The sequence below is a fragment of the Clarias gariepinus genome, chromosome 6 (assembly GCF_024256425.1).
Source record: "Clarias gariepinus isolate MV-2021 ecotype Netherlands chromosome 6, CGAR_prim_01v2, whole genome shotgun sequence".
In the NCBI taxonomy this organism is placed as follows: domain Eukaryota; kingdom Metazoa; phylum Chordata; class Actinopteri; order Siluriformes; family Clariidae; genus Clarias; species Clarias gariepinus.
The window spans coordinates 7,233,259-7,256,346 of record NC_071105.1 but is presented as its reverse complement, the minus strand read 5'-3'; positions in this window follow the sequence as shown (position 1 = coordinate 7,256,346).

Here is a 23,088-nt window from a genome sequence, read left to right as displayed (position 1 = left end):
ATCCACGAAACTAATATGGTTTTCTCTGTCCTTCACACTAAGGATGTGACACTCAGAGACATGTCACTCACAAGTCAGAGTAAAAGATCAAGCTCTTTTTAAACCTATGTTTGATCAGCATTCTCCTCCATACATTGTCTCTTTGATTCTTTATTTGATCTTTTATAATCTGTTTGTAATTTGGGCATGAAATGAAAGTTGATTTTAGAGGGGTTAAAAACCCAAACATCTGATTTGAGTCAACAGTGCATGTGTATGCTTGTGAGTAAGGAAATGAGTGAGAGAGATTGAGAGTGTGTATCTGGAATTATCTTGTCTAAAAAAATTATAAATAGTAGGAGATTCATTTAGCCTTTTGCCATGAAACACTGAAAGAATTCGAAAGTGTATGATGGTGTTTGAGGAATGGAAGGATTACATTCTAAAAAGAACAGATCTGGCATGGAGATGAGAGAGACATCATAGACCATCAGATGAGTGTGATAAAGGGATCACCATTCACTGTTATATATCAGAATATGAATTATGCTCAAAGAAAGATAAGGGTGAATAATCGTATCAAAATCATACAGTTCTCTCGCCAAAAATAATTCATAGTTATTCCTTTGGAGAAAGACTGTAACAATTTTAGCATACCGAAAACATAAAACTTGGGGTCGGCATGGATGTGCCTTTATTTTTATCTCGTGCCCCCTTGGCACAGTCAATTAATACCAACTCCAGGGAAAACAACTCACTTGTCACATCTTTGCTTAACTTTGGTTTTGCACCTACTCAGTGCCATGCTGACTCAGCGTTCAACAAAGTAAGTGAGAGTGAAATCACATGAAAACCGAGCTGAGATGTGCCAGGTTAGTCATTCCTTCTGTAGATCATCCCCAAAACACCACCCACCTAGTGCAGGCCACCCATTTAAAACCTTTTACCCAACTCCTCTGAATTGCTCTGTGACTAATCTACCCACCTTGATGGTCGAGAAAGTAAGAAATCTGCAAACATAAGCAATTTGGGTCATTCTAAAACCAAATATGCTGCAACAAGAGAAAACAATGATCATTGGCATGATTGTGTAAAGTGTATAGAGGATGACAGGGTAAATAAGTAGCATCCCAGAGTAATGACTGCTCATAAGCCAGACACTTCTTTTTTAATGCTGCTCTACTTGTCCTTAAAAGAAGGACTTTGCAAGTGGTACTCGGTAGTCTTCTCTGTCCAACATTTTGAGCAATAATGCTGCCCATACTTCTGTTTGACATGTAAGTCTAAGGAAAATAGGGGCTCCCATTAAGAGCCAGGTTAACACATACTGTACCAAGGGTTGCTGGGACTGCTTTGCCTATCCCAGATCAGTCAGATAACTGAATAATTGGGCTAAATCCCATGATAATATCCACCTGCCTTCTTTCGGTCTTACCTAGATTTTGGTTACATGGTTTTGATCAACGATTTCCCGGTTGACCTTGGTACTAAAACCCAATGGCCCTTGGTAAAAGCCAAGATAAAATAAAAACAATACAGACCTAGACATTAGATACTTTTATTTAAAAAATAAAATAAATCAGGTATTTAGGTATACAATTTCAGGAATGTATTCATTCACCTTGCAGATTGTCCATGCAGAAACAAACTGACTCATCCATCTTGAAGCACAAGCGCAATCGGACTTTTCCAGTGAGACCCCTCTTTATCACTTTGATGATAATGGAGTCTGCCAAAACCTCTTAGCAATATCCATGAAGGAAAAAAAATGAGCCACACCTAACAGATCAAGGAGCCCATTAACAAATGGAACTGGATAGGTGTAGAATTTCAGAAGTTCCTTGCAGAAGTTCATGAAGAAACAAACTCATCCATTCAGCTTAGGCAGAATCAAAGTGTGGCTGTTCTAGTTACGGCATGGCATATATTGCTCCAATTCCACTTTTTCCTTTAGTATTTAATTAAGCCCAACATCATCTCAGAATAGCTTTAGGACCATGTTGCCACATGTAACAGCACAGTACACAAAAATTGTGTAATATCTGATTATATTATTTATAAAGGTGAAGGTAGATTATATATCACATAAGCAACTAGATTAAATATCTCCTGTCAGTTAAAAAAGGCCCTGGTTTTTACACTGTTACATCACTCGCAAAGATGGCAGACACAAAGTGATCTATATGCCAAGCAGTGCATACAATACACCTCTTGCAGCAAGACATCCTATCCTTCTTTATATATAAATTTGCATGGCACTTTGTTGACAGTAACAAATGGTTTATGCTGTCAATGTGACAATTACTTGTTAGCCCAGTGTCTCTAGTTTCAGAGCAAAGAAAAGCAGCTCTTGTGATCAATGAACAGTGTAGGAGCAATGCTCTAAATATAGAGGTGAGCCTATTCTGCCAGTAGAATGAATGCAGGAATAGGGCTGTGATACCACCTGTGATAATAAAAGGAGAGTTGGGATAGCTATTTTCTAGGAGTGTGATCTTAGAGCAGCATGTGCAGCACCTAAGGAGGGATATACAAACGATTTAGCATAATGGAAGAAAAGTCTCTCTGCAAATTATTGGTAGAGGATGTAAAGATCTGCAGGACAATATTTTTCTACAGCATGGTAGTGTAGCATATACTGATGTCTTTTTGTTTTTGTGCTCAGTTTAGTGTATAACTATAAAGCCACTTTAAAACACAATTTGAAATTTTTGAAAGTCTAAATTTGCAGTTCATTAACTTTATTTTTTTAGGCATGACATGGTGGGAGGAAATAGTGCATCCAGCAATGAACAAAAGACATGGCTACAAATGAACCTATGCATGAATTGCATGGCAAAAACTTCTAGCCATGACTGGGAGAGATGCCTAATAGTGCTGTTTCTTTCCATGCCAGAAAGAGCCCTGGGGTATTGCCCAAAGGGAGAACATAGTGGCATGTGCTAGGGGTGTCATTGACTGCACTGCAATATACTGTACAGCTGGACAAAAAAGTCCTGCTACATTCCATGATTTCCATTTTAATCTTTAAATGTAGTTCCTGTATGCTGTCCTAACATCTAAACTATTAACTATCATAACTATTGTTCTGTGAATGCTTTCCATTACATTATGGAGTGTGGCATGGCTGTGGGGATTTTCTCTTCCAGCCAGAGGACCCTTTAATAAAGGTCTGGGGTGCAGTCAGCTTTTCAGTTTATCCCAAAAGTGTTTAATGGATTTGAGGGTCAGGTCTTTGTGCAGGATACTCAATTTATTCTACTCCGCACTAGGGAAACCATGTCTTCATAGGGCTTTTTTTCTGCACAGGGGCATTGTCATGCTGAAACATGTTTGGGCCTCTTATTTTCATTAAAGGGACACTGTAATGTTACAGCACTTAAATGCATTCTTTACAATTCTATGTTTTGCAGCAACAGGTTTAAGAAAGCCTATACATGGCTGTATTTGTCAGATGTCTACAAACCTTTGGACATATGTGATGTGACAGCACCTGTGCACTCAGTTTACTTCACTGTAACTGAAACACACAATAAGCTAATAAAGTTATGAAATTGTGCTTCCATAAAAACCCTGATAGTCAAGGCCAATAGTCAATGCAAAATAAATAAATAAATAAATAAATTGAATTATTGAAATTGTTGGATGGTTACCAGGCTAAAGAGAAAATTTGTGGAAAAGTAGGAGTGATTATTTATAAAGTAGTTTTATAAAGCTTAAAAAAATGCATTTCTCTAAGTCATGTTTTAGATTCCAGTTAACTAGGATAGTACCTGAAATTGGCAATTTGAAGCCATTCATGCACTTAGTCTTCTGACTATCATAACTTAGGAACATGCTGATGTGTGTGTGGGTAAAAAAATCTGCACACTCAAATTATGATCTTATCATAATTAGATAATATAATATTAATGAATCTTTCTGTTTGTTCGGTCAGAAAGTGTTAAGACAGTCATGCCAGATGTACAGTACTGTGCACACGTCTTGAGCACCCCCCCCCCCTCCCCATTTCTTCATATTGCATGAAATTAAATTATCTATAGAAAGAAATTTGTTTTATGGTGACAGCCTGCAAAGTGACTAAGAATTGGTTGTTTATGTACAGCGTCAATATCAACCTCATTTAAATATACAAGTATGGCGCTTTGGTAGGAAAATTTGAAAATTACAGAGTGTCTCAAGACCTGTGCAGTAGTGTAAATCAAATTGTACTGTAGGATTATTAGGGTTATCAGTGCACTCATCATATCGAAAGGTATCATTGTATAGTAACAGCTCCTTCACAGGGACCTGTGTGGATAAGACGTTTAATCTAAGGGTATTTATAATAAAAGAGACAAATAAAATTAATAAGAAACTTTAAATATTTGTTAAATATTCAGAAAGAATATTTGGAATTATATTTAAATACAAACATACTGGAATAACTGCAGAGATGGCTCTGAAATTCTGAATATATTTTATTAAGATTATTAAAATAATGTTTTTGCCAAACCTTACATCACCAAATAAAATAATAATAATAAGAAGAAGAATAAGAAGAAGATGAAGAAGCCAAAATCATCATCTTCATTAGAAGAAGGTTTCACAACAATCTATTTCTGACTTTCTGTTCCTGATAGATATCAGTAGATAACTGAGTCTCCTGCATCAGTAATGAAGGCGCCTTGCAGTACTCATCATTCAAAGTGAATATGACATTCATCAGTTTCTACTCAAATGAATATTATCATATCCCTTCATACATGATGTGTGATATTTTAATAGAAATAAATATGAACTTTAAACCACAGGCAGGGACAGAGGGAGAAAGAGACCAAACATTTCTGATCAAAATTCTCTCCCATTAATCATCCCTTAATATCTATAAGTTACTATAAACTCAATTGCCAGCTAATTATGAGAGGTGATTGTAATAAGAAGAAACAATTAAGGAAGAGGCGGGAACATTTGACTTTTTGTTTCAATTAACACATTTTAATTAGGTGAAAAGTGTAACATTAAGAAAAACATGGCTATAAATTACAATTATATTTGGATTGGTTCTTTTATGCTTTTAAATCAAGTCTTATATTAAAAAGACCTGATGAACAGGATCTCAGATTCTTGTCTTAATGGAGTAGGAATTAAAAATTCTTTCTCTTGTAACATTTAAAGTTTTTTTCCCAATTGTTCAAGCCAGATGGGGTTATCATTCAGCAAAGAAACATTCTAACAAGTGAATGTAGCTGCCAGCAGTGATATATATATATATATATATAAAATCAATGCTTATAAGAGACACTTCTCCAGGGAATAAAACAAAATATTTTGGAAGATGCGTTCCAAAGAAAAATAATGAGACAGCAACAGGAAGAATAAGCTGTAAGCATATGGAGAGATTTTACAGCTTTTAAAACTTGCTAACAAGCATTTTTTTATTCACTCCCAAAACTCTTCACACATCTTATTGCACAGGAATTGTTTAATTGTTCCAATAGTTTATTTTCCAAAATGCATCCAAAAATCCCATAAACATATGTGAAAACCAAGTCCATTTTCACCAGCAATGGCTAATAAAAAAAAGCATGGTAACACCTTACATTCACTTCCCCACTCTTGTCTTTCCCACTTTTACACACGTGATTTGTAAATGATTTTAAAAATACATTAATTTATTCATGTTTACCTAAAGTTACCGAATGTTAATGATGCTGAGGTCTAATGACTGCAGGTTGGAGGAGTGAATCGAACACAACTGAAAGTTGTAGCTGAGGGATTTGTGTAGGGGTTAGAACAAGTGTTCACTTCTGTTCCTGAACAGCTGTTCACTTTACCACACACACACACACACACACACCTAAGAAGAAAAACAGTGTGTTGATCTCTTACTGAAAGCATGTCTTGAGGTTTAAATATTGAAACTCACTTTACAGCCTCGGCTGGCAACTGACAACAAGTTTACACTCACATACTGTAAAGTAAAACATGTTACAATCTGCAAAACAAATGGGTGAACGCAGTAAGAAATGCATGTAGTAAAGGATGCAGTATTGTCTTCTTTGAGGTGGAGCTGCCTCACTGGTCAAAAAATGTGCGGGGTTGAAGCAAGACACAAAAAGAACTTAACTATGGCACTGATCAGTTCTTGGCATAACTACTGTAACACATCTTGGGCCACGAAAAGAGCTAAGATAGGTGGTCATTTTTTTTACTAGTAGGCAAGCATCAGTATTTTAAATCTGATGGGGGCAACTACAGGATACCAGTGAAAGGGTTACAGGAACTGAGTATTGTAGGAGTGCTTGGGAAGGTTGAAAACAAGTTGTGTAGCTGCATTCTGTTTTTTTTTTTTCAGAAGTAAATTGCTTTAGAGAGGGAGACCTGCCAGGTTTGAATTGCTGCAGCCCAGTCTCAAAATTACAAGGGACTGAACAAGAACCTGTGTGGACAGGCCTTGCTAATGTTGTAGATATGGAACTGGCAAAGAAGGAGTCAATGCATATAGTAGATGTAAGACAAGAATGGAAGTTTATTATACTTTGTCACTAGAGTTGTGTGCTATGACAGATGGTGACATCTGAGAAATGTCAAGAAAGATTATAAGAACTTAATTGTGGGGGTGAGCATAACCAGGGATGCACAGTGCATCACCTTTGCTAATAAGCCATCATAAATGATGAGATGTCTGTGAAATACGGAGATCCATGCCATGGGTCAGAAGAAGGAAGATGGCTGCTATGAAAGTGATTTGAAAACCAACGTGAGGACCACATTTTAGAAGACCAAACCTAGACTATTTATAAGAGAAGGACAACAAATGACCCAGAAGTAAACTTTGTGGTACACCAGTGTGGATAGTCTTCATGGGACAGATGTGTACAGTATGCCCCTCATACTTGGTTTTTGCTTCCTATCTGGTGGAGTGCTCATATCAGGTATCATGTAGGGTGATACCTGATATGAGCATTTCTCCAGAATAGAAGCAAATCAGTAACAGGCCATGTCAAGACTTTTTAGGGACAAATACGAAAGTCCTATGATTAATTGTCACACCGCCCTTTGTTTTTTTCCATTATTTTCCATCCATTCCATTATATACCGTGTGGTGATTTATTCCTCACATAGCAGATCATCTATTTCATTTCCACACATCACATTTAATCCCTTTAATCAATACAACCAACTCAATTTTGGCTGAATATAGACATTTTACCTTAAATTTCACATTTTCATAAGTGCTAAATGGCATTGCTCAAGTCATTAGTGCCATATTGTGAGTTCCATACACATATTACCAAGCAGCAAACATTTTTGCACAACAGTGAACACTTTCTCATTGTGTGCACATGATTCTCCATTGCTAATAGATTTTTACAGTAGACACAGTGATCATTTGGAATTACAAGAATTACATGTGTATGGTCAAACAAATCAAAATAAGGTAGCGGAAGCTGCTGGTTATCAAGTTAGAAACACTCCCTCAAAATGCATCAGACTTACAATTGCTTGTCTATTTCCTGTAGATCTATTCATAAACCACTCAAGAGATGCTAACACACGGTGGAACAAGACAGACCGGATCATAATGAGAAAGGACCTGCAAGACCAAGTGACATGGCTTGTCCATGAGAGAGGCTAGACAAAGAGTCCAGCTCATTCTGTGTCGGTGCACTGTAGCATCCAATATTAGATTTTTTTTATTTTCACAGTAGTTAACCATTCTAGCCTTACTGTATTAATCTGTTGGCAGGATTAGGATTTATATTAGTTATTTGCTATAGCATATACAGTAGCTACATGAAACTAAAAGAATTTTCCGACTCAATCTGAATCTGATGGTCTCCTTTGGCACATAGCAACTGCTGACCCATACAATACAGAGTACATCATCATTTTTCTGCATGCACTGACTGAAAGACTGGTTCCATCTGAAGAAAGAGGGTTGTTGATGCCTGACATGACTCTGTATATCATTTGGGACAATGTTACATTCTTCCACTCTCACCCTATAAATGGATGGTTTTCAGCACACCTCTGTAAAATGATGCAATTTCTCCCTGCATACTCCTTTTCCAAACCAGATTGAGGAGCTTGGGGATGGAAAGTGCATGGAAAACTGACCAAATAACCAGATGTCGCTCCTGGAGGCAATGAATACTGGTTGCCTGGCAATAAGTGCAGAGAACAATCAGGGATGTATATGTCATACAAGAAGCTTTTTCCTTTACGTTTTGTGCTGCAAGGACAAATAAATTATGTGATATGAACAAAAACCTGCCAAAAAATGTGATTTTTTCTAATTTTGTGTGAAATTTCCTCTTTGTACCAAAAAGAATGTCTAATTGAATCAGTTTTTACCAATAATTATATATGTCTAAATGTTTGTTAGGTCTTGCCTGTTCTCCTGAAAACATGTTTACAAGCCTGCACACAAGAATGAAAAAAAAAAACATCTTGGAAAATTGCTTGGCTGTTTCAGTAGGGGTTATAAAAAAGTATAAAAAGTGTAACATGGAGGAGGTTCTGTTATCTCTGGTAAAATCACATTTGGACAAAAGAATCCTATTTATGCTTTGATAGGCTTGTTTGCCTCTATTGGTACAGTTATTATGTAATTATGTGATTATGTAAAATTTAACAAATGGCACAGGCACAGGCACACAAATAAAGATTGAACAGGTTTGTATTAATAGCTGTATTTTGTATCTGGTTGTGCATTGTGTAATTGAAGGGATCATTCATTTGATGGTGTTTGATAGAACTGTTTTCTTTTGTTGCATTAGTTTTGTGAGTGTTAGGACATTTTGCTAACAAAATGCATGAAGTCCAGTGATTTAAGTTTAGAGTTTAGGCCTGTGTGCAAATTGATTTATTTAAAAATGAACTAAATAGACAGATGTGTTTAAAAAATAAAGGTGTAGATATATTTATCTACTGTATATATCTTCCTTTTTTAAGTAGTTGAATTCTTTCTTTTTTTCCCCTACAGCTTGTTTTACAGGATAAGAGTAACAATTTTCAGAGAGGTAGAAAGTGATCACACTCAAGGTCGTGTCATAAAAACACAGAGGACACATGGAACCATCTGTTTGCTCCAATATTCCGCTTCTTCATGTCAGATTAAACTCTAATTAGGGAATTCTGGATTGAACTCACATCTGTTTTAGTCTCTCTAGTGTCCATTCCTGATAAATTCTAATCTTCCTTTCATATAAAGGCAAGAAGCAACCTGGTGTATAATATTTTATGCATTAACTTTTAAACGTTAATAAAAATAAAAATAAAAATCTAGTTAACTTCTTATTGTTTGTAGTTAACAAAGAACACAAAAAATTGTCAATAGGGAAAGAAAATAATTCAAAATAAAAAATGCTGAAGGCCCTCATATACCAAAATAATAGGTGTTCATTGGTGTGCAAAACAACATAATTTGTGCATGCAACTAGTAAATGAGTTTCAGGAAGATAAGCAGATATACACTGCTTTACATTTATTAAGAACAGGCCAGAAATTATGGAAAGAATGGCTTGAAGTTAACATAAAAACAGTCTTTGTAAAGCCTTATGGACAAAATAGTGTGTAAATGAGATACTAATCAAGAATTCACACAAAACAGGTGCACACAATCAGGTGTTAAGCAAATGAAGGAACAGGCAGTGGAGCACGAAAACACATGGTGCTTCTTTCCATGGAACCCACAACACAAAGCAGGGATCAGCAATAGTGGGGGTGTTGTGGAGGATTTACAAATTATGGGAGCAAATCGCTCTGCCAAATTTACAAAAAAAATTCAGATATGCTGGTTTATTTCGTACTTGCGTGATGAATGCCAATTACCTGTAAATTACTAGGCATGTGCATGAGACAGCTGTGGTGATACCCACAAAATGGCATAAAATGTTAAAGACAACTGAATGGCAATAAAAGACTTGCAGTAGAACTTGCATTTAGACACTGATATTCAGTACAACAGCATGTACCGTAAGTGTGATATTTCTTTAATTCAACAGGTCTAAAACATCATTTATTATTAACAGACCACTATATTATTTGTTTATTTATAACTTTTAGTTTACGACTGGCAGAACGTAATTTAAAAAGCAGGCAGAAATCCCTCTCCTCCTTTGTGATGATGAACCGGGGAAGCACTAGTTCAGAGATGTCAGCCATCCTCATTTTATACAGTCATTTAATATATTTCCTTTTAACTAAATGACTGCTATTATTAATTGTCTTTTGGATTTATTTTGGTTTGCTTTCTTTGGATAATTGATGCCATTATTATCAAATTATACACAAAACTGAAATGTTTTCTTATTAAATAAAATGCTTTTAATACATTTAAATGGCAAAGCTATTAGAACTTTAATATTGAATCCATATATAAATATGCAGTACTTGATTACATTTATGATTCAAAGATAATTAACTGAGTAACCTATTTTTTTTGTAAATTTAGACAGCAACAACAACATTTATTAAGACTATATAAATTGTATAATTTTATTCTTCAAATAATCATAAAATAAAGAAAGATGATTGTAGCCATTGGTATGAAATGACAGTGGATGAATAAAGATTAAAACCATGGACCTGGTAAAACCTTATACTGCTGATCACTTTGTGAAACCTTAGTTTTGTCACAGAGTTCAGCCATAATAAATTTTACAGCTTAGCAGAGACTTTATTTTGAGACACAGGACACCAATATTATAAAGATATGAACCCTTAACAAAGTATTCAAATATCACAAAGCACTGACAGCAGATGAGAACAGACAGAAAAAAAACAGAAGGCAGGTGTCAAGAGTATCATACTGAATAGAGAAAGATGCAGAGGTCAAATGTAAAGAGTGGAAAAACACAAAAGAGGAACATTTTTTTTCCAGGCATGATGCTTTCAGTCCTGACAGTTCAATTAAAGTGTCTCTTTCTGATTTTCCCCTCAGAAACTAATAAATCACAGTCATGTTTGACTTAAAACACCACATTTGCATATACCTTTGTAAACAGGATACAAAGGAAGAAAATCATTTATTTATTTATATGTACATTAATTTTGGAGTGTTAGAAGCATCTATTGACCATAATTGAATCTGTTCTGACATATCACAAAGTTTCACAGTTTATAAAATAAAAAAAATCTAATTACTATTATTATCACAAAGCGACCCAACTTTGGATAAGCGGTTGAAGATGGATGGATGGATATTATCACCACCACCACCTGGAATTAACTCAACAAATAGTTAAGAGCCTTCCATTGGATAATTACTGCAGTGATTTAATATGGCTTAGCAAAGATGTTACTGTTTCAGCAGGGTCAAATTGCTGACCTGCATCAAAAAAATGAAACAGCCCAGGAGATTGCTGAAACTAAAAAGATTGTGTTAACAAATGAAAAACACATTATTAAAACCTGAAGGGGTCGTGGTGACCCATCATCTTCCAGGAAGAAGTATAGCCAGAAAAACATCCTGAACATCTGGAAGACTTAAAATGTAAAATCAAATTGTAACGAAAAACAGCAATACAACTCACAGCTATGTTTATTAGTGACAGCAAAAGCATTTCCACATACACAACGTGACAAGAACTCGAGGGATTGGAACTAAACAGTTGTGCTATTTGGGTTTAATTGGGTAAAAGGCTTTAATTTGCTATGGAGCATAAACAGTCGAGGATCATTGAGGTCATGGGGACTGATGGGCCCAGAGTGATGGGCACATCAGAATAAGAAAAGAGGTGGAGGAAGTGACCCATTACTTTTACATTAAGGCATTTGGCAGACGCTCTTATTCAGAGTGACTTACATTTTATCTCATTATACATCTGAGCAGTTGAGGGTTAAGAGCCTTGCTCAAGGGCCCAACAGTGGCAACTTGGTGGTTGTGGGGTTTAAATATGGGATCTTCCGAACTGTAGTCCAATGCCTTAACCACTGAGCTTCCCCCTGGGCAATTTATGCTTAGCAACTACTGTACGAGACTGTGAGGGCAGTGTTATGATCTGGGGTTGCTTTGGTTGGTCAAGTCTGGATTCAGCAAATGTTATTTGCCCAAAAATGAGGTCAGCTGGCAACCTAAATATAGTGAATGACTAGATTTCTCCATCAATGGATTTTTTTTTATTCCCTAATGGCACAGGCATAGTGCAAGATGACAATGCCAGAATTCATCAGGATCAATTTGTGAAAGAGATGTTCAAGGAGCATGAGCCATCATTTTCACATACAGTATGGATTAGCCACCACAAAAAAAAAAAACTTTGGGATATGATGCAGATGACTTTGTGCAGCAGTCTGACACTCCCATAATCATCAAATCAATAAATTAATGTGACTACAGTTGGCAATAAATGTTGTGCCATTGCATAAGCTTATAAAAACAATGCAATGTTTTAATCAAGGCACCCCAATGACATATGAGCGTGAAACCTTTTTTTGTGAAAACCTTGTTTTGTTTTTTTGGCCAGTGTATATCATTTAGGTATGATACATTGCAGTTTACCATTGGATGCAGAGCCCCTACAGAGAGTCTACATTCCTGCCATGATTTCTGGATTTCCAACATACTCGTGAAGACTGTGATGATTGGTACAGTACATTCTTATCAGCCAAAATATTTACAGTTTCACTAGATAGAATCCATGCTGTCTTGTTAGCAAAAGCCTCCAAAACCTTGCTAGCCACTTCACACTCAGCTGCTCATCCTAAATGGCACTCAATATGAGATTGGGACAATTAAAAATCACAGTTTTATTGCAAAGAAAAGAAAAAAGATAATTTTTGTCCTTAAATTGTAATATATTCTTATATGCTAATTGTTTTGTCCTATAGCACTGACAGTTATGAGACAAAACAGTTTTGATTTCTATGGGCACCTTTCACATGGCTTTACTCTTCTGTCTGCGGATTTATTGTTTATTCAACATCATACTCTTTCACTCGTCACAAATGTAACATCGTAACTACCAGTGAATAAAAAAAAAAACAATAAGCTGTATGTATCCAGTTGTATGTATTCATAGCATAATTTATTTCATAGGAACACCTGTTCCTAAATTGATCGTAATTGTATTCATAAGAAAATTATGTAATGTAAACCTCATTTGAATCTTATAATTAAATAGATGTGCCTGCAACTTCGTTTGCATGAAATTTACTTGCACACCCATAAGCGTGTTTTAAAAATTTTAAAGCCATGTGTTGAATTATGGAATGAACTAACATTTTGACGTGTTACTGTTAAGTGCTCAGAATAAAAGTGTGAGATCACGTTTATTAAGTAGATTTCTATTGCACACTCATCAGTGAGTATTAAAAAATGTACAGCACCATCTGTTAAATTTTGAGAAGAACTAATTTTCCGAAGGTAAATTTTTTATGATAAGGCCGTTTTCCATTTAAATTTCAAATTAGCATATCTTCTCTTCCCGTAAGTCGATTGCAATGAAACAAAGCCTATATGTTGTATGCTTGACCAAATACATCTGTGAAAATTCATTAAATAGTTTTTACTTGGTTATGGTTGATAGGTGTACACAGACTTGCTATACTCTAACCAGTTTAAAAAAAAGGTTAGATTTTTCAAGATTTGAATGAATAAGTGAATAAGATAAATTGGTCCTGTGTAAAAAGAAAAAAGGGTGGTCATTTTTTAAAACCCATTTTCATACAACTTTATACAAAGGGCCCAAATGTTACAGAAAAAAAAAAAAACACATTTACAATTTTTTTCTGGAAATACAGGAAATACTACTGCCTCTGGACTGGACCATTGTTGAGGGTGAAGATTATAATAACACACACACACACACACACACACACACACACACACACACACACACACACACACACACACACACACACCTTTGCTCCTTAATCTTAGTGATGGTCATTTATGTCCTGTTTGTGCGCTGCTTTTATTCTGATGCCATTTGACCTTTTTTAAAATTGAGGTCCTGTTGGAGCAAAAGGTAATGTTCTATATTTTGGAAATTGGGCAAAAACTGTTTTTTTTTTTTTTTTAAATCAATGATTGAACAATAAGAGGGAAGCATTTGTGTAGGGATGTTTAAATTTATTATTAATCAAATTGCAGTGTAAATATTGTATGTGATCTTTTCAATCTTGTTTAAAAGTGTTAAATGTGGGACAAATTCTGGAATGGAATACACTGTACTATGATTTTCCTTTCACAGAATATAATCATACAGAAGTAAGACACGTCATAAGGATGTAAGACATCACAAAGAACAGTGGCACAGAGGAAATAACAAGGCCAACTCATCATAATTCAACAACAGAAGATGTGAAGACCATCAGAAAACAGAGCAGTAATGGGCCAGGGAAGAGACAGGGGCAAGTGGCAACATGGAAACAAACCGACAAAAAAAAAAAAGCAACTTTTACGTTTGAAGCACTCACAAAATTAAAACAAAGACACAGTGCAGCCTGTGCTACAAAATAGCCAAATATGTTTTTCTGCCATTACATTTTGTCCAAAGCAAAAACACAAAAGTCATTTAAAAATGTTAAATGCCGAACAACCAAATTACAGACCTTGATACAGCATCTATTGGCAGATGAATAAAATGAAGTGAGCCCCAAAAGTGATTACATGCTGTATAAAAACAGGCAGCCGAACATGTGTACTGGTTAAATGTGTCTGAAAAATGAACACCATGCCTTGCATAAGTATTCCATCCCCTTTAAATAACTCACTCATTCTTCATAGGCCTGTATGGGGTTTCAGAAAGCCATGGGGCCTTTTTCAGGAGATTTGGCGCACAAGGTGGGGTATACCTCGGGTGGGGTGCTAATCCGTCGTAGGATACCCACCAAGCAAGGGTAGAACTCCTGACATGAACACACACTAATTGTGTGAAGCCACATGCCAACATGCTGCCTGGTTAATTCAATTCATATTTTACAAGTTGAAATTTTTTATCAACAGTCACATAATTACGTGATTGATAATTATGTGCTATGTTGATCTTTGTGAAATTAAAGTGAAGTCTAAAAACATTTCTGGAAAAACCCAAGAGTTTTTTAAAGGAAATTAACAAACAACATTATAACCTCCACACATCTATCAATCCAAGCTTACCATGGATAAAACCTAGCTAATGCTAGGTTAGAAAATATATCCTACAGGTATACATGTGAATATGAGTTATTCTTTTCTTCATTTCAAGGCCACATACAAGGTCTCCCTGGGGTTCACATAATCAGCAAATGAAATACTGTTGAACAGTGAGTGAGTGGTTACATGGAAACCTTCATGGAAAAAAGTCATAACATAAATTTTTCACATTAGATGTAAGGGCAGGTCTTGTCTATTATTTATTACTAGAGTGAAAGTGCTTGCAGTTGCTCAAACTATTATAGTTAAAGGGTTATGCAGTTCATTGATATGAATGACATCTGAATTACATTTACACATGCAAAACCCCAACAACCTTAGTGCATTTCTGTCTCCACTGAAAGCATGGATCCCATACTGTATATAATAGTTTTAATAAAGCACCTTTAACTTTGATTACGACACAAAATGTGGTGGCCAGTTCATGTGTGAAAATGATTCCTCATGTTCCCAAAACTACTCTTTCACAGTTTGAGTCATCAGGGAAAAAAAAAAAATTCTATTGCTCTAAAGTCCAATTTTCAATTGAATGAGGCTTTTTTTTTTTATTACTGTAGTTTTACTAACAAGTGGTTTTAGTATGGCCACACAACTGTTCCAATCCTGTGAGTTCTCATCACATTGTGTGTGTATAAAAATACTTTTACTTTCACTATTAAATATAGCTATGGTTTTTACTGTTAATGTCACATACAAGGTCTAAATGCAACTTCATTGAGTGTTTAAGTTATCGTTATTCATATATTTTGTTTCCGAGCCCAATACTTCCACAAAGCTGAAGGTTCAGCACGATCCTTCCAGGTTAGGAAGGATAGTGGGTTCTTAACCCAGTTGCAGTAATATAAAATCACCTTAGTTGTTTTCTTTGCTTGATGCAGACAATTTGTTTTGACCAGTCAGGATACATCTGTTCATAGTGACACACATACAGTGGTCACTTATCTGGGCTCTCATTAGGTCTTTGCATGCTCCCACTCTACTTCATACAGACAGTAACCCAAGCCCAGGTTCAAACTTAGGCCTCTCGAGCTGTGAAATAGCAAGGTTACATATTCCACCACCAGCCTGAAATATTAAGTTGATTAAAAATTCAATCAAAAAATTTCAAACTCAATCAAAAATTCTTGTAATAATTGAGTTGGGAACTGAGTCGTACAAACAACTGAGGAACTGTAGAGAAAAAAGAACAAAATACAGATACAAATTCTAAGGTGTGCTAAGGTGTTTTGTCTTTCCTTTTAAACATCCACATGATAAAGTCTCAAATAACAGGAGAGTGCTCTTTCATCATTCTCAACTGTGTTTGGGTTCAGGTATAGACTGACTGTGTCTCATTTGATTTATTGGAGGTTGGACACTTTCACATCGACTTTCCCTTACACTCTACACAGGCCATTAATCATAGACTTCATATAATACATAATAACTGCACTGGCTCTGTTTCATGATGTTAACTATCCCTATAGCTTTCAGATTCACATGAAACCATCCTCAAAAATTAAAAATAGTTACTAAAAATCAGGACATTAATCTTATCGAGATAATCATAATAAGATAAATGTCAGTTGTCACTTTTGACACATTGACGTGATTTATTATGACAAACCTTATTTATTTTTTTTTTTTAAAGACCTTCCCGAAAGTCTACAACAGTTTGGGGGAACATTAAAGACATTAGTGCTTGCTTAATTTAATTAAAAAAAATAGTAATAATAGTATGTAAGCCTCATTTGAGCTTATGGTATATGTTAGAGTGGCCGGACAGAAGCCACTCCTTAGTAAGAGGCACATGGCAACCCGTCTGGAGTTTGCCAAAAGGCACCTGAAGGACTCTCAGACCATGAGAAACTCCATGTAGGCCTGTTTGGTGGATTGCTGCAGAGATGGATGTCTTTCTGGGAGGTTCTCCTCTCTCCACAGGGGACCTCTGTAGCTCTGACAGAGTGACCATCGGGTTCCTGCCACCTCCCTGACTCCCTGATCGCTCATCTTAGATGGCACCAACTAACTTCATGTCCTCTCTCACTGCATCCATAAATCTTCTCTCTGGTCTTTCTACCGATATTTCACCATCTCTCCTCTAAACATGTCCAAACCACCTCAATCTGGCCTCTCTGACTTTATCTCCAAAACATCTAACATGGGTTGTCCCTCTGATGAACTCATTCTTGATTTTATCCATCCTTGTCACTCCCAAGGAGTGTTCAGAAGCTCAACATCTTCAGCTCTGCTACCTCCAACTCTGCCTCCTGTCTTTTCTTTAGTGCCGTACTGTCTCTAAGCCGTAGAGCATCGCTGGTCTCATCACTGTCCTGTACACCTTTCCTTTCATTCTCGCTGATTCTTCTCTTTTATCCCACAACACACCTGAAACTTTTCTTCACCCATTCCAACCTGCCTGTACCCACCTCTTCACCTCCTGTTCACACTCTTTGTTGCTCTGGACCATTGACCCTACTGTAAGTACTTAAAGTCCTGCACCTCCTTTACCTGTGCTCCCTGTATCCTCTTGGGTTCCTCACATTCACACACATGTATTCCATCTTACTGCGGCTAACCTTCATTTCTCTGATTTCCAGAGCGTACCTCCACCTCTCCAAATTTTCTTCCACCTGTTCCCTGCTCTCGCTACAAAGCACAATAACACAGGTGGACTCCAATTAAGCTGCAGAAACATCTTAAGGATGCGCCTGAGCTCAATTTTGAGCGTCATGGCAAAGGCTGTGAATACTTATGTGCATGTGCTTTCTCAATTTGTTTTATTTTTAATAAATTTGCAAAAATCTCAAGTAAACTTTTTCATGATGTCATTATGGGGTGTTGTGTGCAGAATTCTAAGGAAAAATTTTTATTTCATCCATTTTAGAATAAGGCTGTGACATGCACTGTGAATACTGTCCGGATGCACCGTAAGACATATAAACAAACAAAGAAATTGTCATGGTAATGTCTATTTTGACTATTGTCTGTTTTACTAATTTATGTTTTTTTTTTTAGGTTGTGTTATTGCTCTATTTGCAGCAATTTGTATTTAATTTTTTTAAAGGTGTTCTCTAGGTATAGTTTCCTTTTCCTACACCATACTGATTTAATATTTAATTAAACTACTTCTCAAGTCATAATAATACATTTACTAGCCCAGAGCTACCTTCCTACTTTCAACTATCAAGCTTTGATAACATTTGTCATTCAGGTCAGGAATTGTGTCAAAGTGTGTGTTCTTTTATAACATTATTGTGTCACTTTTTGATGAAGAGATTGTTTTAAATGTAAATTTAAGTATCAATCAGCTTTCTGATCTCTCTCTCTCTCTTTGGTGCACACACACACACAAACACACACACACACACACACACACACACACACACACACACACACACACACACACACACACAGAAATAGCTTTTCCCTGGTGAACTTACACAGAATGAAGCCATCTTCAGTCATGTTTGACATCTCCCCGATATTAAACCCCCAGAAACCCTTTTAGAGATGACTTCTCTCTCCTTTCCTATCACACACACACTCCTTTCTTGTCTTTTGATATTTCCTAATAGTCTTTTCTCACACAGGACATGTAAAATTCACGTGCCTCCCCAGAAGACTGGATCAGAAAAATGTGTCAACATGCAATTTCCTTATAGAAGCATTTTGTTTTGCGCAAAATGCATGTTTAAATGTAGAGTAAATGTTTTATACTAGTGAACCAAATTTTTTTTTTTTTTAAATAGTCAAAACACAAATTCAACTATGCTGAATCATGTACATTTTTCCTATTAAGTTTTTCAGCATTTTGTTTTCCTGTTTTGATTATAGGCTGAAACTTGGGCATAAACTATTTTTGAGAAGTAAAAATTATTCGGGTAGCCACATCATACCATTCAGACCGATCAATTTAACTTACGAGTGTTGACATAAATATCAAAAATATGCTTAAATCTGGCAAGCTGCTTTGCAAAACAATAAACAGAAGAATTAAAATGTAAAATATGGTATGCTAAAGATATTTCATTTCTGTCTCCTTACCTGCTACAGTTGCTGAGGAATCATTTTGCTCTTTCTCTTTGATTTGAGTTGTGTTCTTTGAGCTTTGGCTGTGACAGAAACCCCTGCTTCTGCTTCATCTGTCTGTCATCTATGGATGACCTCTTCCCCTTTTTTTCACTCCTGTCTTCCTTCATCCTCAGTCTGTCATAGCTTGCTCTCATCTTTCTGTTTCGTATCTTCTTTGACGTTGAAGGATTTTCTTTTTGGGTTTTGCTCTAAATGCATACTGTATAGGCCTAATTAAAGAAAAAAAAAACAATTAGATGTCACTGTGGCTAAATTGATACAAATAGCCAAGTTCATCTAACTTTATCTAATAAATTAAATTATTTTTATACAGTATATAATTTCATCTTGTCTAGTATTCCAGCAAAGATCAGGTTCTGTCCCCAAACTGTTTGCAGAACTTTCCTTCAATTCTTGACAGTTTTTGGTCATTTGATGCCACAGAGTCTAATTACATATGAATTGATTATGTATTAGCAATGAAATCTTAGAATGCAGTTAAGAATCATCTATGACTTTACTATGAACTGTTCCAAACTCATCCTGAACTGTCGAAAACTGTCTAAGAAGCTGTCACAATTTATCTGTATGTGACACCTCACAAATTTGCTATGACTGACCATAGAGATTCTCATGGTTGTAATATTTACGGTTTTATTATTATTATTATTATTATTATTATTATTATTATTAGTAGTAGTAGTAGTAGTAGTAGTAATAATAATAATAATAATAATAATAATAATAATAATAATATTTGCACCAGCCTGTGCTCTTTTTTTTTTTTAATATGTAAACAAAATGTAAGTAAACTACAGATAGTATAATGGATGCTGTGAAAATGAAATATGTTCACCTTAATTAAACATTTTTCTGTGTCACATTTTATACCTGATAACAAAATCAAAAATAAAGGAAACACCAAACAAACAAAAACAGCATCTGTTTTGGTTTATTAATTACTAGTTTTTTGATGACAATCTAAAGAATGTGGAGAAAATTTACAATTACCTGCAATCTGAATTTAGAAAAAAAAAACGAATGTTACATAATATATATATTACCGTTAAGCTTGGGGTCACTTGCAAATTTCTTTGTTTTTGTTTAGTGATTTATTTTCTACATTCTACAACAATACTGGGGATTTCAATTTAGGTAATTATGTAACAGCAACATAAACAACAGTTAGTTGTTATTTTAAGACACAGAGGTCGGCCTTTCTGTAATGGTTATTGCAAGAACAGTATTGTCAAGTGCATTGCAAAATCCATCAAGCACCATAATTAAACTGGCTCGTTATGAAGTCTTTACAGAGCATAAGTAGCAGAAACATCTCACTATTAACTGTTCAAAAGATATTAATGAATTTTTTTGGACGTCTTCAGCATTCCTTTACAATGTAGAAAGAAATAAAAATCAGGAACGATCATGGAGTTAGAAAGTGACCCCAAACTTTTTAACAGTAGTGTGTATATATAATTAATAATAACTACTCAGTGCTGAGAAAAAAAGCACTGAATGTTTAATGATTAATAGCCAGTAAAATCATCATAAAAAGACTTTTCTAATATTTGTAAAATATTGTCTCTAATTAATTCTAATTAATATTACTGTATATAGAACTGTGACAGAACATTACATAACTTTGATGTTACTTAGGATCATATGATTGGGTGCAAGACCATTGGCTGTAAATATTTTATAAAAAAATTCTTATGGATTAGTCCCACATTTATCAAGTTCTTCCTGTTTAACAATCTATTATTTACAACTCATCATTCTTACCAGTATCGACAAGTAGGAACACAGTTTTGGACTTATAACGGTGAAGAACGATGGACCACATGTAGAAGCATTTTCTGCTCTAGTCTGGTTAATTTTTAATGATGCCATTCTATCTAGAGTTTAACTGCAAAGTACCATTTTATCGAAATAATTATGATCTATATTTAAATATGATCAGACACTGATATATAACCTTACTTTATAATTTTATCATCGTATTACCTTTAATAATTCTGAATTACATGGATGCGACAGGTTTTGTCCAAAATGAGTGGTGTAATGGGAAAAATCTGGTAGTGTAATAATAGACTTTCTGCTATTCTGAGCCAGGAACAGGTTCATCATTTATAAATACACACACACTTTAACCATGTGTAATGTGTAATAATTGATTATGTGATGGCCCTTTTTAAAAAACGGAAACATGAAGCTCTTAAGGCTCAAGCAATTGATTTCTTAACACTGAATCTTAAAAGAAAAAGTTAATTTGACATTTATTCATCCAACTAATGCATTAATTCATGTCATGCAACATCATTTATTTATTTATTTTCATTTGGCTGCATTAGCTGTTTAATCTATAAGAGATTATAAAACTATCAAATTTTAAAGCATTTAAATTGTTAACCATCATTGTGCTGCTTTTGGTATATACTACAGGGAGCTCTTTTTTCTGACGTCAATATAAATAGGGACATAAACATTTGGTTGTCCACCTGATTGCACTGATATGATTATATGGTTTCATTCTCTCTTTTAATTGCTGTTGCATAGTTCCCACCTAAATGCACTATTGTAAAATGTCATTATTTATCAGATGTGAATCTTTATCCTCACAGGGCTGCTTTCAGGGAACCAAACAAATAAAGTTGCAATGGAGCAAGATCAGGGCCTGTATTTACTAAGCATTTCAAAATCACTCATAGGAATCGGCCTCAAAGTTTATTTAGAACTAAAAAATCTTTCCACCTCAGATTAGGACATAAAAATATTTCTGGAGCTTCTTACTCCTTGTTTCAGCGAGGAGTAGGACTGCACCAGGGAAAATGTTTGAGGTCACTTTTTTATGACACTGAGAGCCATAAAGTTGCACGTTATAGTGAGTATCGTAGTTGTAGACAGGTTTTTTGTAGTTTGCAACGGTGGAAAAGAGAAATGCTGAAATCAGCGGCAGTTGTGTGAAAGCTTTATGCACACAGACCAGACAAAACTTATTGATGCGTGTCTCTAATCAGTCTGCTTCAATCACAACTGTTTAAAGCCTCTATATTAGAGCTGTGTAGGACTGTCATAATCTGATCTAATTGATTTTGAAAAGAATGCGAAACTGGAGAGAGGATGAGAGCGTTTTGCTTGCGAAGGAGGCAGAAGGAAATAATTAAAGTGAAATTTTGCCCTACTCTTACCTCTAAAAAAATAAAAAGTGAGTGGAAGCAATTTGTGAAAGCATCAATACCACTTGTCAGTTCGCAACCCAGAGGAGTTTCAAACACAGGGGTACACCTGTTGTGATGAAGTGCTGCATCAGAAAATATAAACAAACTGCCGTGTACAACAAAATAATTTAATGTTATAGTAGAGTATATAAAATGTACTGTATATATAAATATAATTATTTTAATGTGTGTGCCATGGATGATGCCCACAACTCCATTAATGCAGTTAGTTTTTTTTTTCATTGATTTTACACTGTGCAGAGGAGTAATGTATGAATCTGCACATGAGCTGCATCTTCGCTGTTATTAAAAAACGTACTGTCAGTGTCAGTCACCTGTGGACATACAACTTAGACATGTTTGTTAGTTGTTAGTAAAAAAAAAAGTATAACATTTTCGTCCAACATGTCTTTTATGAGCTCTGTGTCATTCAGTGTTACTAAAGCGTCTCTCCTCTGCATGCATCTCTGCCTGAACGCCATTTCTTCACCACTGCTAATCGTTTAGGACACCTCTGAAGCTCTCCTACATTTTGGTGGATGTACTGTAGAAGTGATTTCTTATTTTAAGAATATTAATAAATAGCCTTTACTCCAATGCCTAAAAGTAGGACCCAAATGGCGTCATTCTGACACTTAGTAAATACAAAGCCAGGACTATAGGGAGAATGCAATGTTGTCATCAGTCCGTGGATGTGTGTGCTCCTTC